Raw genomic sequence first — 16,031 nt, forward strand, 5'->3', positions numbered from 1 at the left:
TATTAATATCTGCTAGTGGAATTGTGTTTTAGTTGTGGCGGCACTCGACACCAAATACCGCCACTCGACACGAACTTCTACCGGACGACAGTAGCGCAGTGGTTAGCGCCTTAGGTTACAAACGGTCGGGACCCCGGTTCGAATTCCGGCGCCCGTAGTCTTATTTTTCTTCCACGCATTTAAATTAAAAGAAAAATAGCAGTACCCCAGCAGCGACATCTACAGCCAGCGCAATAATTATCACGGATACAACTACACCTCATAATCATAAGTTCCACTTCTTGTCCTTACAATTAGCACGTAATCATGCTGTTACCAAATTTATTTTGGACTAGTGTATACTAATTTACTTATAATTCTCAATGAGAATTGATTGTGTGGCGGATCGGTAACAACAGGACACCGACAGGTCGAGGGCATCAACGCGGCATAGCACCTCCCGGGCGACCCGCGGGTACCAACCGTGAACACCAGAGCGCTACTACGACGACAACGAGTCTGTCTGTCTCGCTAGTGGTCGAATATACGGGCGCATGATACAAATACCGCACCTAGCGAGATTCCTACGTCTAAGGCAGGGACTACCGGGCATAGCCTTACTAACGAGTCCACCGGTAATCCCGGGACGAAACGCGCATTCTCTTTTCACCAGGCAGGTACGCTACTACAACCAAAATTGTAAAAGATCTATTAAAAAGAAACTAGTGTATAAACATGAGAAGATCATTTATTATAGAGACATTTATCCATTTTCTTATGAGCTAGGTTTTTATAATCAATTGCTTACGCACACCATACAGGGTGCACACCATAGTACGATGATTTTACATATAAAGAAAAATAAGTAGAAAAAAAGAATAACATTAATCTTAAGTGAGAATTTTCTTAAGATACTTATATGTTCCCTGACCTGCCAGAGTTGAATTTGAATATAAAGGATTTTCTTCGATCAACTGTTGTTAAGAGAAACGAGAGAATCGTTGATAACAGAAAATAACTGCTGTGGTAGGGGTCGTCGGTGTTTTGTTGAATGATTTGCTAAAAGAAAAAGAGATTAATATCTCACTCGTTGAGATCATGAGTGACGCGATCAGTGTGCTCACTGATTTACAACACGACGGAAATGTAATGAGGAGAAATTTGATTGTTGCTAATTTAAGTAGCAATTTCGGAGAAACTGAGAGAAGCGTCGCCGGATGAATTCTTATTTAGGGAAAGACTTGATGAGAGGTTAAAAGCTCGAGATCTTAATTAAGATTAAGCTTTAAAAACCCTGTTAAATTTCAGATGTAAAAAATGTGAAGATCCAGTCTCGAACGAAGAACCAGAGAGCGATGCCATTCAGTGGGTGCAGAATATCGGCGCCGACCTGGAAGGACCAATGGAAAGACCAACGAAGTTAGAACGAAAGAGAAATATAGGTCACATCAGTTGCATCTTCAGAAGAGGCGGACATAATTCTCTTAAGTTCTATATCTGTTCGAATCAAAAATTATATTCATGAATGGCAGAAATTGACACAAGATCCGACGATTTTATCCTGATTAAATAATTACAAAATACCCTTTTATGCTCATATTTTTCAAAGTTATAGACCGCTAAATGGGGATTGGCCGATTAAAGAAGTGAGTATAGTTACATATATGATTAGCCAATTGATAAGCAAAAATGTAATGTTTCCCATAATCAATTTATTTCGGACATATTTTAACCCTCAAATCTATGGGAGGTTATCGATTAATTTTAATCCTAAGACAGCTGAGTTTATACGTACCGAACATTTTAACTTAGAAGACTGGTGAACAGTATAAAAATACAATTGATCTTAGAAACGTCTATTATTTAATTCTCGTGGCAAGATAGGACCAAAAATCCACAGATTTAGTTTTAATAATGTTTTATTTAAGTTCAACTATTTATCGTTTGGATTAAGCGTGGCATGTTTCGCTTTTATGAACATTTTGAAACCTTTATGTTCGTAATTAAGAAATAAAGGTATTCGTTGCGTGATTTATTTACACGATTCGTTTCAGGAATGTAAAAGATTTGTTGTGTCAACGTATAATATTTTAAAACGACTAGGATTTATCATAAATTTAGAGAAGATTATATTAACTTCGAGTACAATCTGCAAATATTTATACTTTATACTCAACTCTAGCAAATTAAGTATAGAATTACCGCTATGTAAAGAGTTTAAAATACAAGTAAATACAAGTAAATAAAGAGTTTAAAATACAAGTAAAAAGATTTGTAAATATCAGAATATGCAAGATTTGAAACTTCGCAGAATTTATAGGATATTTAGTATCGTGTTGCCTTGCCGTAAAATATGGTTATTTGCACACAAAGAGATTAGAACGAGAGAAATAGTTAGCTCTAGAATTGGTCAATAATACCTATGATACAAATATGAAACCAGAAGAATTGAATTGTGATTAATAATGATAGTTTCGAAATATCTGTGGTATGTATAGATCCTTGAAATCAGAAAAATTTTTACTTACAATCTATTTCCATTCCTCCTTATCTGGATGGACTGTCGCGTACGGAAATGAGAGATCTCATGGCTTTTGAATGAAAAAGAAGCCTGAATTGCCAATAAATGTTCTCGAGTTAAAAAGAGAAATTGAGAAACTGCGATATTTTATTATGATTAGATGATACAATAGCCATTTCTTATATGAAATTAATGGAATGGGAGGAGTTCATTTTCAGAATCTCAATAATGTATCACGTTTAATTTAGCCTATAATAATTGAGTTTACACCAATTATGTAAGATCCAAAGAAAATACTAGAAATGTACTGGTTATTGACCGACCAGTAGGTTAAGCCGACTATCCCGCCATTCTGTATAATGAATAGTCGGCAGAAAGGACTGATTGATCAGCTTTAAATTTTTAATATTGTTGATAACTTGATAAGGCATAGAAATAAAAATATAATATTCTTTCTTTAATGTAATTAGTATAATTTTAATATTTTTTAATATGTAGTATACCTACTTATAGGTAAATATTTGTACGTAACATAATTATTACATGAAAATGAAAAATAATAATTAGTATTTATTGAAATGAACTAAATAGATACTAATTAAGTAGAATATTTGTTTGTTATTTCTTAATTTTATTATGGTAAAAACCTCTTTAGAATGAACAGTGTTAAAATAATTTCTCTTTCAGTTCGTAATAGTAAATGATCATAAAGACACTTTTGTAACGGTATTTGAAAATGATTGGCATAAGCGACTAGTTAACCGACTAGCCGATTTCTCGGGAGTCAATTAATCGCTTTTTCGACTAGTCAGCCAAAACCGAAACTGGTACAATTGTAGAAAATACAGAAGCTGATAAAGAATCCGCAGATCAAAACCCCGAGACAGAGTATCCTTTATGTAATAAAGCTTTCAGAAGTATCATAAAGTATTTTGGTAGGCCCAAGATCAATCTATTTGCTAGTCGTATAATCAGAAAATGTGAGCGCCACGTCTTGCGGCTAGAAAGATCCGAATAGCTGCGTAAATGATGCATTCACATTAAATTGTTATTTCTTTTACGTGATACTTGCATTTTCTGTGATTTTAAGAGTTTTTCAAAAGAATAAAAACGATAGAGCAACGGGAATAATAATAATAATCCCTGACTAGCTTTCGCAGGCGTGCTATCCAGTGTAGTGATGAATGCTTATAAAAGAATCGTTAAATTTTACACCAAATAGTAATTTATTAATCTCTATTTATTAATATTAATTTATTATTTAGGAATCCTCATACATTATGGCGGAAACTTTTCTCGGTTTCCGCAATGTTATTCGAAAGGTATTCGGGTTAGGGGGTGCTTCCGAAGAATCAACAGAAATTATGATATCTGCCTTGAGTGACTCTTTAATCAGGCAGTATGATGAGGCCTTAAAGAAATGGCGAAACTCTTGCCAGGAAAAGTCTATTTATCCGTTTAGATATTCCAATTCGAACATTCTTGCACGTTTGTTTTAAGAGTTTGAAAGTGGAGATAGTTCTTTCAATAGTTAATATTGTAGTTAATACACAGAGACCTGGCGGATTTTCAAACTCATTTTTTTGGAAAGGAAGGTTTAAATAAAAACAATGTTATTTTTTTCTTTCTTATTTTCGATCTATTTTTGCATGTAGAATGTAGAATCACCATCGCTACCACAATTTTAAGGATATCCTGTATATAAAAATTCCTAAATAAATCTATAATTTTTGCTATTTCCTTTACTTTCAGTTAAATTTTATCCTTGAATTGATGAATCTGTTAAGTGTTATTAAACTATGAAAGGATTTTAGCATCAAACACTTGATTAAAATGAGATATTATTTTTTATTTGGTAAACTATTTACAATCAATTCTCATTGAGAATTATAAGTAAATTATTTTGGCGTGGTACTGTAACTTAGATTATAAGAGTTTATAGTATGTTTGAATCTAGTTGAATCTAATGCATAAATCTAAAGGGTATTGTCTTTTTTGTTTGCGGATCTGATCCGTCGTTTCAAGTAATTGGGTAACTAGTGGGTTTTGGTAGTTTTGATCCGACGTATTAAGTAATTTAGTAATTAGGGGGTTCGATATTTGTTAACTCTTATATTATATCTGTTACTGAATTTTGATATTTTTTCTTAAACTTTTTTTTTATATTTACGTGGAGGAAATCCGCACGGACGCCAGGCCGCTTCTGGGGAAAGCGGCGTGGTAGTGTCGGACTCCAACCGACTAAAACCTCCATGATGACCGTCCCAACTGCGATCGAGAGAGGTCCGAGAACCGGTGTGAGCGTCACAACGCCCCCCTCCCCGCGCCTAATACCACGGCCGATGGAGCGGTGTGTGGCCATTGTCACACCACGCCTCGACGCCGGAGCCACCGTGCCAGCCAGCCCAGTTCCCCTACCGGACTGCTTGGCGACCCCGAGGCGCTGAGTCGCCAGCGCCCGAAAGCCCGAACCCCACCGGAGGGCGCGGCGGGCCCAGCACGCTTCGCCAACGCCACACGGAGTCCCCAGGCGATCACCCATCCAAGTACTATCCTTGCCCGGCGCTGCTTAACTTTCGTGATCTGACGGGAACGAGTGCACTCAGCGCGGCTAGGGTGTTGGCCCCCGGCTAGGGCGTTGGCCCCCGGCTAGGGCGTTGGCCCCCGGCTAGGGCGTTGGCCCCATTTCTTCTTTAACTGTGGGTATCTTAAGGTCGCAATGTATTGTTTCGTTGGTAACATATCAAGGTGCATCTATTAAAGAACTTAGAGTTTTTTATTGGAATCGTTGGAGAATTTCTATGTTGGAATTACTCGCTATTCCCCATAGTTGGATCCCATAGGTCCAAACAGGTTTTAATATGGCTTTGTGGCGGATGAAAAGAGAGTTTTGCGTTTCATCCCGGGACTACCGGTGGACTCGTCAGTAAGGCTATGCCCGGTAGTCCTTGCCTTAGACGTAGAGGGAGTCTCGCTAGGTGCGGTGTTTGTATCGTTCGCCCGTATATTCGACCGCTAGCGAGATAGACAGACTCGTTGTCGTCGTAGCCCTCTAGTGTTGGCGGTTGGCACCCGCGGATCGCCCGGGAGGTGTTGCGCCGCGTTGATGCCTCAACCTGTCGGCGTCCTGTTGGTATCGATCCGCCACAGTTCTAATAAAAATTAATATCTTTTGTATTAATTTATAATCTATTGCAACGTCTTTTATTAATGATAATAAGTGACACAAGGTACGACATCAAAAGGTAAACGTGTGGAAATACTAAAAATTCCTAAAAATATTACGGAACTTATTCTACACGATACAGGAAACACGATAATAAAGATGCAATCTTTGATATTATATCATATTCCACTACATTACATTATATTACATTACATTGTACTATATTATGATACACACACGCACACGCGCACACGCGCGCACACACACACACACAAACACACACACAAACACACACATACAAATTACATATGTTAGTTTTGTTATCGTTACATCAGTATTTACATATGTAGATTAACGAGACCTTTACTAATAAAAGTAGTTTTAATTGGAAATTTCACTGTACCCACCTACTTTATATCGGTTTATAGTTTAAATAAACAGAATTACACAAAAGGATTATTATATTTTACAGAAAAAATGAGCAACAAAATATTAATCTATTATAACTTCCAAATAACTATATATAACTACAATAACTGCACATTTTAAAAAGCGGTTCTCCTAATCAAACTTGCCACTAAAAGGCAAATAATTTTTGTATGCAACATTTTTTTCTGCTACGAAAAGTTTTCAAGATATTGCGAAAACTACGTTTTTCATCTGTTTTCATCTCCTAAATATAGATGGTAAGAACGATACGGATCAAATATTTTTTTGAAAAATATATCCTCTATAAATTTCATTAAAATCGGTTATTGACGCTTGTGATGCCCTTGTAAATCTATGTTTAAAATAAACAACTTGTACTCTCCATATATATTTTTAGATTACCTCTGAATATAATTACGATGAATACCTCTTATGATTATAATATACCTCTGAATGATTACCTCTTATGAATATAATTACGATGGTCATATTGATGGTCAATTGCAGTGCTAATAAAATTTCGAAAGATACATTCACGTTGCAAATGATGAAACGATCCTCTCTCGAGGATCCGTTTCAGTCATCCGTGTTCGCGGCGGACTGAGCGCCGATAATCTAAACACTCTGCGATATCGATTCGTTGATGATCAGTTTCAATCAATCGCTCAGCGCATTCAAAAGATCCAGATTCAAGACTTTGGTCGCCTTCGTCACATTAAATAGCTAAATAAATTTTCTACATGTATTTATATATTTTCTTGAATTATTGTGTGTCACCGCTAGTTTCTTCTATTCTGTACGATAAAAAAAATTATTTATTCCGTAAAAATTATTCCTATTACTTTTTATTATTATTAAATCTAATAATGATATAGCATATTTTATATCGAATGGAAATTAGCGATTTCTAATGAAAGGAAAATAAACGTATATAACCGATTAAGAGTAAATGGTAGATAACTAAAATTTGCTACAGATAAAACAAATTTTACCAATCTTTAAAAGTTTGCAGTTTATTAGAAAAATTGTACTGTTTTATAAAGACACGAATTTGTATAAAAATTTCAATTCATACATATTCTTCATTCATAAAAGAAAAAAAAACAATATTTACATATTGTGAGAAATAATTTTGTCTTGTTGAACATGCTCATACACGTATTACATAGAATCTTTATTTTCCAAACATCAACTTTCACTTCTCTTAAAGATTCCTTTGATGTTAAAATTACGATTAACCAATTTACTTTACACGTATAGACAAGTATAAATCATTTACCTGCGTAATTTGTAAATTTTAAGGGTGAATACCACTTTTCCTGATGAAATTATAGGATAGTTACCCCAGAAGTGGTTGTAAAATGGAGCAGCTTCATCACAGAGAGATTCTTAAAGGTTACCTTCATAGTGACCAACTATCTTGTATGACGTTTTAGTGATTTTACATCGCTGCAGCGGGACGATTAAACGCGAGACGATTATACCGATTCGTTGGTCGTTCATCATATTAATGGGAGCCCGCCATCAGCTATTTAATCTTCTATGAAGTTTTCTTGCTACGATGATTAGCGTATACAAGCGAAAATAGATAAAATTATTGAAATTGCCACTGCTACAGATTATACTGTAAATAATTGTCCCTAATAACTAGATTGCATATTTTTATGTATGTATTGGTTGGAAATTTAAAAGTACAAAAGTACAAAAATGGAAAGTTATGTAGAATATCTAATATAAAGTACTAACTATGATATTTACTAGATGAAACAAATCTCTATTTAATTTTCGTCTTTTTAATTACCACAATAAATCTATCTATAGTCTACTAACAAGCAAGCAATTTATGTAAAAACGTTAAAGTTCACAAAATACAAATTTTCTCGTTTATTTGAAATTCGTTATTCTATCTCATTTATTTGTGCTGGGTATAGATTTATTTTATATCAGATTTATGAAAATAATGAAAATACAGCTCTGAAAGTTTGACCGAAGAACAATCAACAACGCTAAGAGTTATTTTTCTCCGAACGACGAGAAGAGTTCGAACCATCACTTACTGCTGAGACAAGATTTACGAACGATCGTTACGAACTGTTAAATGATACGTTATTCCACGAATATTCGGTGGTGAAGTTTGCAATTGAATGGCCCGGATTAGATTGGTCATTGATCGTTCGACTGATTAAACGATACTTCGCTCTACGAATGTTTGGAAATACTGTTTACGGTCAAAGAACTCACATAGGACTGTCAACTGATCGTTTCGAATGATTAACCGATACTTTCTTTACGAATGCTTGAAGATGTTGACGATTCGGGAACCACAGATGAGATTGCTCTCTCCGAATGTTGAAAGACATGTTCTTAATTCATTTTTTTATTTATTAATATTTACAATCAATTCTCGCATTGAGAAAATTCATATCTGATGCAGAGGATGTTCGCCGCTGAAGAGCTCGCACGAGAGGTCTTCTCTCCAAATGTTGAGAGGTTAAACCATTCTTACTCTGCATTTGATGGAGAAGTTGTTGAAAGCTAATACAAGGCTGTTTCTCTCCGAATGATAAAAGACTAACAATATTTACATCATGTTTGGTGAAAAAGATGTTAACGATTCAAGGACACGGATGAAATTGTTCTCCTCGGATGCTGAGAGATTGAACGACTCTTACTCCACGTCTGGTGGAGATAATGTTGAAGTTTCAATGCTACAGACGAGACTGTCGTGCTGGACTCGATCAGACGTCCAGACAGTAGCAACTATGACAGAAATGATACAGGAAGCAGCGTGGGCAACCACCATCCATGAATCAAATAGCAGGCAATCAAAAATTATTTCACAGGACATCCTAGATAAAATCAGGGAAAAAAGAAAAGCGAAAGCAAAATGGCAAAAAACAGAGAACACGAGAGAAAACAAGAAAAACCTAAATAAACTTACAAAGAAATTAAAGAATAAAATAAGAGAACATCATAATAACGAATTCTCAAAATTCATCGAATCACTATCCGCGCATGAGAATACCAACTACTCCCTATGGAAAGTCACTAACAAAGTTAAGAAAACAATAAAATCAATCCCAGCAATCAGACAAATGGACAACACATGGACCAGAAGCATCGAAAAGCAGGCAGCAGAATTTTCGAAGCACCTACAAAATATATTTTCACCGTACGAAATTAATAACAGCATCCCCAGATGGCAAACAAATGAAGAAGTGGAAAATGCCAGCAACACAACTGATAAACGCTGCACCATACTCAACACAACAACGCAAGAGGTTACAAGCTTAATTAAGGCAACAAAGACAAGTAAAGCACCAGGATTTGACTTGATCAATGGAAAAATCTTAAAAAACTTTCCCCCAAAGGCAATAAGACTAACAACGATAATATTCAACGCAATTCTAAGAATACAGTACTTTTCTGCACTATAGAAAATAGCACAGATCGTAATGTTACCCAAACCAAACAAAAACCCACATCTAACTGTATCCTAGAGGCCAATATCATTACTACCTGCGTTTTCCAAATTACTAGAAAAAATAATATATAACCGCCTAAAACCAACAATAGAAAAATAAAAACTAATACCGGACCATCAATTTGAATTCAGGAATAAACACTTCACAATAGAACAAATGCACAGACTCGTTAATGAAATCCTACAGGCGCTGGAAACAAAACAATACTGCACGGCACTCTTTATGGACATTGAAAAAGCATTTGACGAAGTTAACCATGAAAAACTTCTTCAAACATTCAAAAAGCAATTTCCAGAATAAATCTACAAACTACTCAAATCTTACTTAACAATGAACCTTCGTAGTAGAAATAAATGATGCATATTCTGAAATTAAGGATATCAAGGCAGGAGTACCGCAAGGAAGCGTCCTAGGACCAGTACTATACACACTATATACAGCAGACATACCAACAACTGTCACCAGCAAAATACTAACGTTCGCGAACGATACGGCCATACTAGTGAGGCACGCAAATCCAGAAACGGCTGCCGCATTACTAGAAGAACGCATTACAAAAATAGAAAAGTGGCTGCAAACCAAACAAATAGAAGCGAACACCACTAAGTGCAATCACATAACATTTACACTTAGAAAAGGAAACACACCAGATATCCAACTGAACGGCGCCCGCATAGCACAAATAAAGCAAGTCAAATATCTAGGAATACATTTAGACACACACCTTACATGGAAGCATCACATAAAATCAATAATAAACAGAATACGTGAAAAAAGGAAGCAGATGTACTGGTTAACCAATAAAAAATCTAAATTAAGCATAATGAATAAACTAAATATATACAAAACAGCAATCAAACCAATCTGGACATATGGAGTCCCACTATGGGGGACGGCAGCAATGAGTCACATAAATAAAATAGAAACAGAGCAAGCAAAAATTTTAAGGACAATAGTTAACGCTCCATGGCACGTCAGAAATGAAGACTTACGAAAAGATTTAAAAATTCCAACAGCCACAGAGGAAATCGCTAGATATGTAAAAAAGCATAAAGAAAGACTTGTAACACACCCAAACCAGCAGGTTGCTGAAACGAATAAAACCATAATAGAAAGAAGACTGAAGAAGAAGCATCCCGCAGACCTTACAACAGAAATAAAATAAACAACTTGGAAGATGGAACCCCGCTGGGAGTAACCATCCACATGTTATATTATTATACCACTAAGTTATAATATTTTATCAAATGTCCTACTAGACAAATTGTAAAATTTAAATAAATAAATAAAAAAAAAAACTACACTTTCGTGCGCTCGAAACGCGGAAGACTTTTGAGGGATCTTAGAGTGTGAGCGTGGGACTCCGAAGCTAATTAAGTGAGGGCCGCAGTAAATCTTCCGGGTGGCCGTCAATCGATCGCAAAGTTACAATCTATTAAATCATCCTTCGGAAGTAACCGCGTTTATGATACATTTGGCTATTGAGAACACGATGAATATGGAAAATTAAAAGTACTGTTGCGATTATTGAAATAGATCTAACTGCTAAAGTCCCGTTCTCTAAAATAGCCTTTTGATTATGAAGGGAGCATCATGAATTTCCCTCAAAAATCCTCACGTTTTTTTGTTTCTTTGGACAGAATATGTTCAATTATAGAACTTTATAATACTCAATGACATCAATCGTAATTTTGAATTATAAACTTTTCTTTACCAATATTAATAAATTTTATGAATAGTTTTGTTTCTTTTAAATTTTAAATTAATCTCCAGCAAATATGAAGTGAAAACTGCTTTTTTTAGTTTTTAAAATATAAGAAAGATCATCTAATTGTATCTTACCAATAAATTAAGTATATTAACTTTATAATCCTTCTTCAATATATACTTGAATAATAAAATAAAATTCATTAAGAGATGTCTCTGAATTCGCGATTAGTATAATCCTAGAATGCGTTACAAACGTCTATTTCATGCAAAATTCATCATATGACGCTTTTTAGAGAAACTTGTTCTTTTCATGGGGATGTCGTGAATTTCGACCAACAAAAAGGGAGAGAAAGAGAGAGAAAGAGAGAGAGAGAGAGAGAGAGAAATTGCTGAAATACATGAAAATTCTGGACTAACTGTGCGATTAATGAGGTTCTGGTTCCAGCGAGTTGCACAAGTTGTCAGAAACAAAGGTGAAATTAACGCGAATTTAATTAAGTGATGAAATATGAGAAAGACTTTTTTACGAAAATTAATTGCTACGCTAATGAATGGTATGAAGGTCCTCATTTAAAGGAAACGAAGACAAATAGGAAGTACGATTCTTTACAATAAGCCGGATCTATAACAACTTTTACAATTTTTATACCTCAAAACACATTTAATATAATCTCTATACTCGGTTAATATTACAATATTGGAACTGGGTTTTATGCTTTTATTTTAAATATTAAACGAATTTAAACGTTCAGAGAATACTAATATATTTATGATAAAGTACAATTTATTAAAATACGATACGGAATAAACTGATTATAATTCAAAGGCTATCATGTTTAAAATTACATTACAATATTTCAAATGTGAACAATATTTCTTTTATCATATCAAATTTTATATTGCATCTGTTATTGACACAAAAATGAAACATTACTTCTACGTAATGTTGTAATATCTATATAGACTTTTATACCGAATTTTAAATGCATATTTCGCAACCACTAGATACTTCTAGCAATAAGGTTCTGACTAAACATAATAGTACTAAGATAGCTAAACATACTAAAATTTTTAAGATATACATGTCGAAGAAGAGTCAGGAATGAGGTTGTGGGCGTTTGATAAATCTTCATTGGAATTGGCCATCATCGTGTTATAACGAAGGTACGGTCTGTAATACGAGTATGGATACTACCGACTCGACAATCAACCGCGGCGATTGAACACTCGTGATACTAGTGATGTTGGTTTTAGGTTCAATAACGAATCCGCAGTCAACGGAATGATAGATGTACGTGCTCACAAAAATCTAAGTCGGACTCTTTGCGAAAACGTGGAACATCCACCGAGCGTACAGACACTAAGTAACTCGTTAATACGACCTCACGAGAGAATGACTTTCCGTCGCGATGATGCTGCAGAGGAAAGCTATGATGAGGTGTGTCTGAGGACACGAGATCATCGGATTCGTCGAGGATAGCCTTCGTTCAGAAGGTGAGGGAATTCGGCGTTGCTGCTAATTGGTCAATCTCCATATCGGTGGTTAGAAAAAGATGCTAGCCGCCCTCGGGAAAAAGTTGCTAGTGGGAGACGCCGTTCGTTGAAAAATAGGTCTCTCCTATCTTCCCGTAGCTGGGACAAAGACTGTTTGAAGGACTTTAGTCAACTAAATCCTAAGATTTATGACGGGCCGTCGGGCTAGCTGATTATGTACTGTGGAGACGCGTCGGCATCTGGTAACCACCATACCCGAAGAATAGGATCTGCATGTGGCGAGCCACGGGACAGAAACCGTTGGAATGTTTACTGTCGCGTGCTGCTACAAATATTTCTTTTAAGGAGAGCTATAGAATCACTCCATTACCTTTGTTAGACAAAGCGTTCATCCCGTGACCGCGGCTACGTTCGGTGACTGGCTGTCGCCTCGAGCCCAAGCTCATCATCACAACTCGCGAACAATTACAATCGGATTGAATAACTACAATTGTTTAATTACAGCTATAGTAGACTCTAGATTACAATGTTGCGGGATTATCCAAAATTCCAAAAGCTCCGGGGTTCTTCCATCTCCGATATACATATGAGATATACATATAAGATAAACATAAGATGTACATGTTATGATAATTACACCGATTAACAAATTTGTCCCGATTCCCCATTCATCAATAGGTGATTTTTGTAGACTTTTGTAAGCTAAACCTAAATCTGCAATCCGTTTTTCCTTCGAATACAGTTTTCGAAAAAGTTTGGAAATTTTCAGCTTTGAAGATGTTTTGTGCTTTTACAGTAGCAACTATCGAGTTGCTGTTCAGACGAAAAAATTCTCTTACAAATAAAATGATATATATCGTTATTGCATTATAAACGTTTAAATATTTACATAATGATCAAAGTAAAGGTCATCTACACATCAACATTAAGTACCACTGACGTTGCTGCATGTTTCGTCAAACTGTTTCGCTTTTATATTGGAAACAAAACATGATTTTTTAGCTTTTCTTGATGCTTCCTTTAGCATAAATGTCTGTTCTATCGCGTGCTATGGTTAGATTTTTTCCTAGACCTCTATGTTTTTAAATAAATTGGGAAATGCAAGCAAAAAGTGGTACATTTTAGATGTCCTTTTCACTTTGGTCATTATTTAAATATAATAGAGACTGGGGAGAGTCCATAGAATCTTTTCGTCTGGATAGCAACTAGATAGCTCTGTTACTGTGAAAACACAAAACAGTTCTAAAATTGAAAATTTACATCTTTTTTTTTAATTGATTTGTTCGAGAACTGTGGGTTCTAGGAAAAGCGGTTTGCAGATTCGTGTTTAGCTCGCAAAAGTCTACCAGAGTCGCCTATTAAGGTAATAAAATTAGATACGTGTTGAATAATGTTCTTGCCAGGTATCTTACTTATCATACGTCATCATTGAACATACATCATCCTCGATAAGAATCTTGTAAAATAATATCAATTATTTGACAATCGGAAGGTTACGAATATTTCTGTAATTCACTGCACAATCAATTAACTTGTCTGCAAATCAACAGTTCTACAATATCTGGAAAACGTAATGAAATTTTAACACATCGAATTTTAAAGCCGCAACGCGACGTTCACCGATTTCAGCCTCTAATTATGCCTCGGCTGCCACAACTTCCGTTTTAATGACGGCTGAAGTGAAATGAAGGCGTTGCGGGCTAGAATACTTGTTCTTGATTGGCTCGTTTAGTCACCGGTGATAACAACTTTCCCGACAGCTACTTACGCTCTAACTAAGAACTAATAAATTGCAAGACGGCTCGCTTGTTGTAACTTTATCGAAGTTTCGTCGGCGCGATGTTAAATCACTTCTAATCTGTGGCACTTGATTGTCTAATTCGCTACTTTGACGGCGTTTGGATTACTTCTTCGAAGTAATGATTTGCAGAAGTTTGGTATGTGGCGGCACTCGACAACAAATACCGCCACTCGACACTAACACCGGACAACGATAGCGCAGTGGTTAGCTCCTTAGGTTACGAACGTTCTGGACCAGGGTTCAAATCCCGGCGCCCGTAGTCCGATTTTTCTTCTACGCATCAAAAATGGAAGAAAAACAGCAGTACCCTCATCAGAGCGACATCTACAGCCAGCAGTCATACATACACCTCAAGTATTTTGATGATAGAGAAAAATAGAAATAGTTCTGTTTTTTGGTAATATCGACTCATTAACTGCGGATGTTCATGCAAATTTATATTTTTTTTAAACTTAAGCAGAGATCCTTTATTATGTATGTAAGTCACGATTATCCAATTACGTATCTGTGTTGATGAATATGGTATTTCTTATTTTTATGTCATAGAGAGCCTGTCTTTTCGACCAATCGCGGGGAGACATGATCTCGAAGAAGCGCGCCAACGGGAGTCGTAAATTCCCGTTACGATTTGCTAATCGATGCCGCGAATCGTTCGATCCCTTATTTCTTTTGGGATAATAAGAGTAGTTAAATTGAAGATAACGCTAACAGGTTATTATATGTTTTCACAATCCAACAACTTCGGTGTAACACAAAATGAATGTAACACTATATAGTAAGTATAAATCACCGTTTATTCTAACAACTTGTAAAGAAGATAGTTACGCTGGTGCGTGTGTATAAGATGAGTGAGTGACTGATCTTCGGGTGTAAACCCGGTCGAAGGATGTTGACTGTTCGAAGGATAGAAAATCAGTGATGTTCGGAGACGATGCTGTGGCGGAGGAAAGCTAAGGATGGGTGTGTCTAGCGCACGGAACCATCGGATTTGTTGGTGACGATTTTGGCTAAGAGGGTGAGGGAAATAGGCTTCGTTGTTAATTGGTTAAACGAAGGTTGGTGGACTAGGAAGGGTCTTAGCCGCCCTCGATAGAAAGTGGTTAGTAGGAGGAAAGTTGCATCGTACGTAAGAAAAACTAACTTTCCTTTGTCAAGCCGTAGTAGACAATGGTCTTTAGAAATGATTCGGAAAACAGATGTTTGTTCTGTTTGAAGGACCTCGACTAGGAAATTCCTGAGATTTATGGAGGGTACTTGAGGATATTGAGGGTACGCAGTAAGTATCCGAAGACATCTGGTTGCCACCTTGTCCGTGGTGTGTGGCCTGGTATAGGTAGAGTGTTACGCGACGTAACACACGAGACCATCGGATTTGTTCATGACATTTTTGGTCAGGAAAGTGAGGGCAGTATACATTGCTTGTGATTGGATAAACGAAGGTTGGTG

At 36.1% G+C, this 16,031-nt stretch overlaps 1 pseudogene; it reads right to left on the bottom strand.

Annotated features, from left to right (window-relative positions):
- Nucleotides 1–5,005: 5,005 nt before the first annotated feature.
- LOC117162130 (5S ribosomal RNA) lies at nucleotides 5,006–5,124 on the bottom strand (annotated as a pseudogene).
- Nucleotides 5,125–16,031: the final 10,907 nt, after the last annotated feature.

Source organism: Bombus vancouverensis, chromosome 13, assembly GCF_051014615.1.
Source record: "Bombus vancouverensis nearcticus chromosome 13, iyBomVanc1_principal, whole genome shotgun sequence".
Taxonomy (NCBI): domain Eukaryota; kingdom Metazoa; phylum Arthropoda; class Insecta; order Hymenoptera; family Apidae; genus Bombus; species Bombus vancouverensis.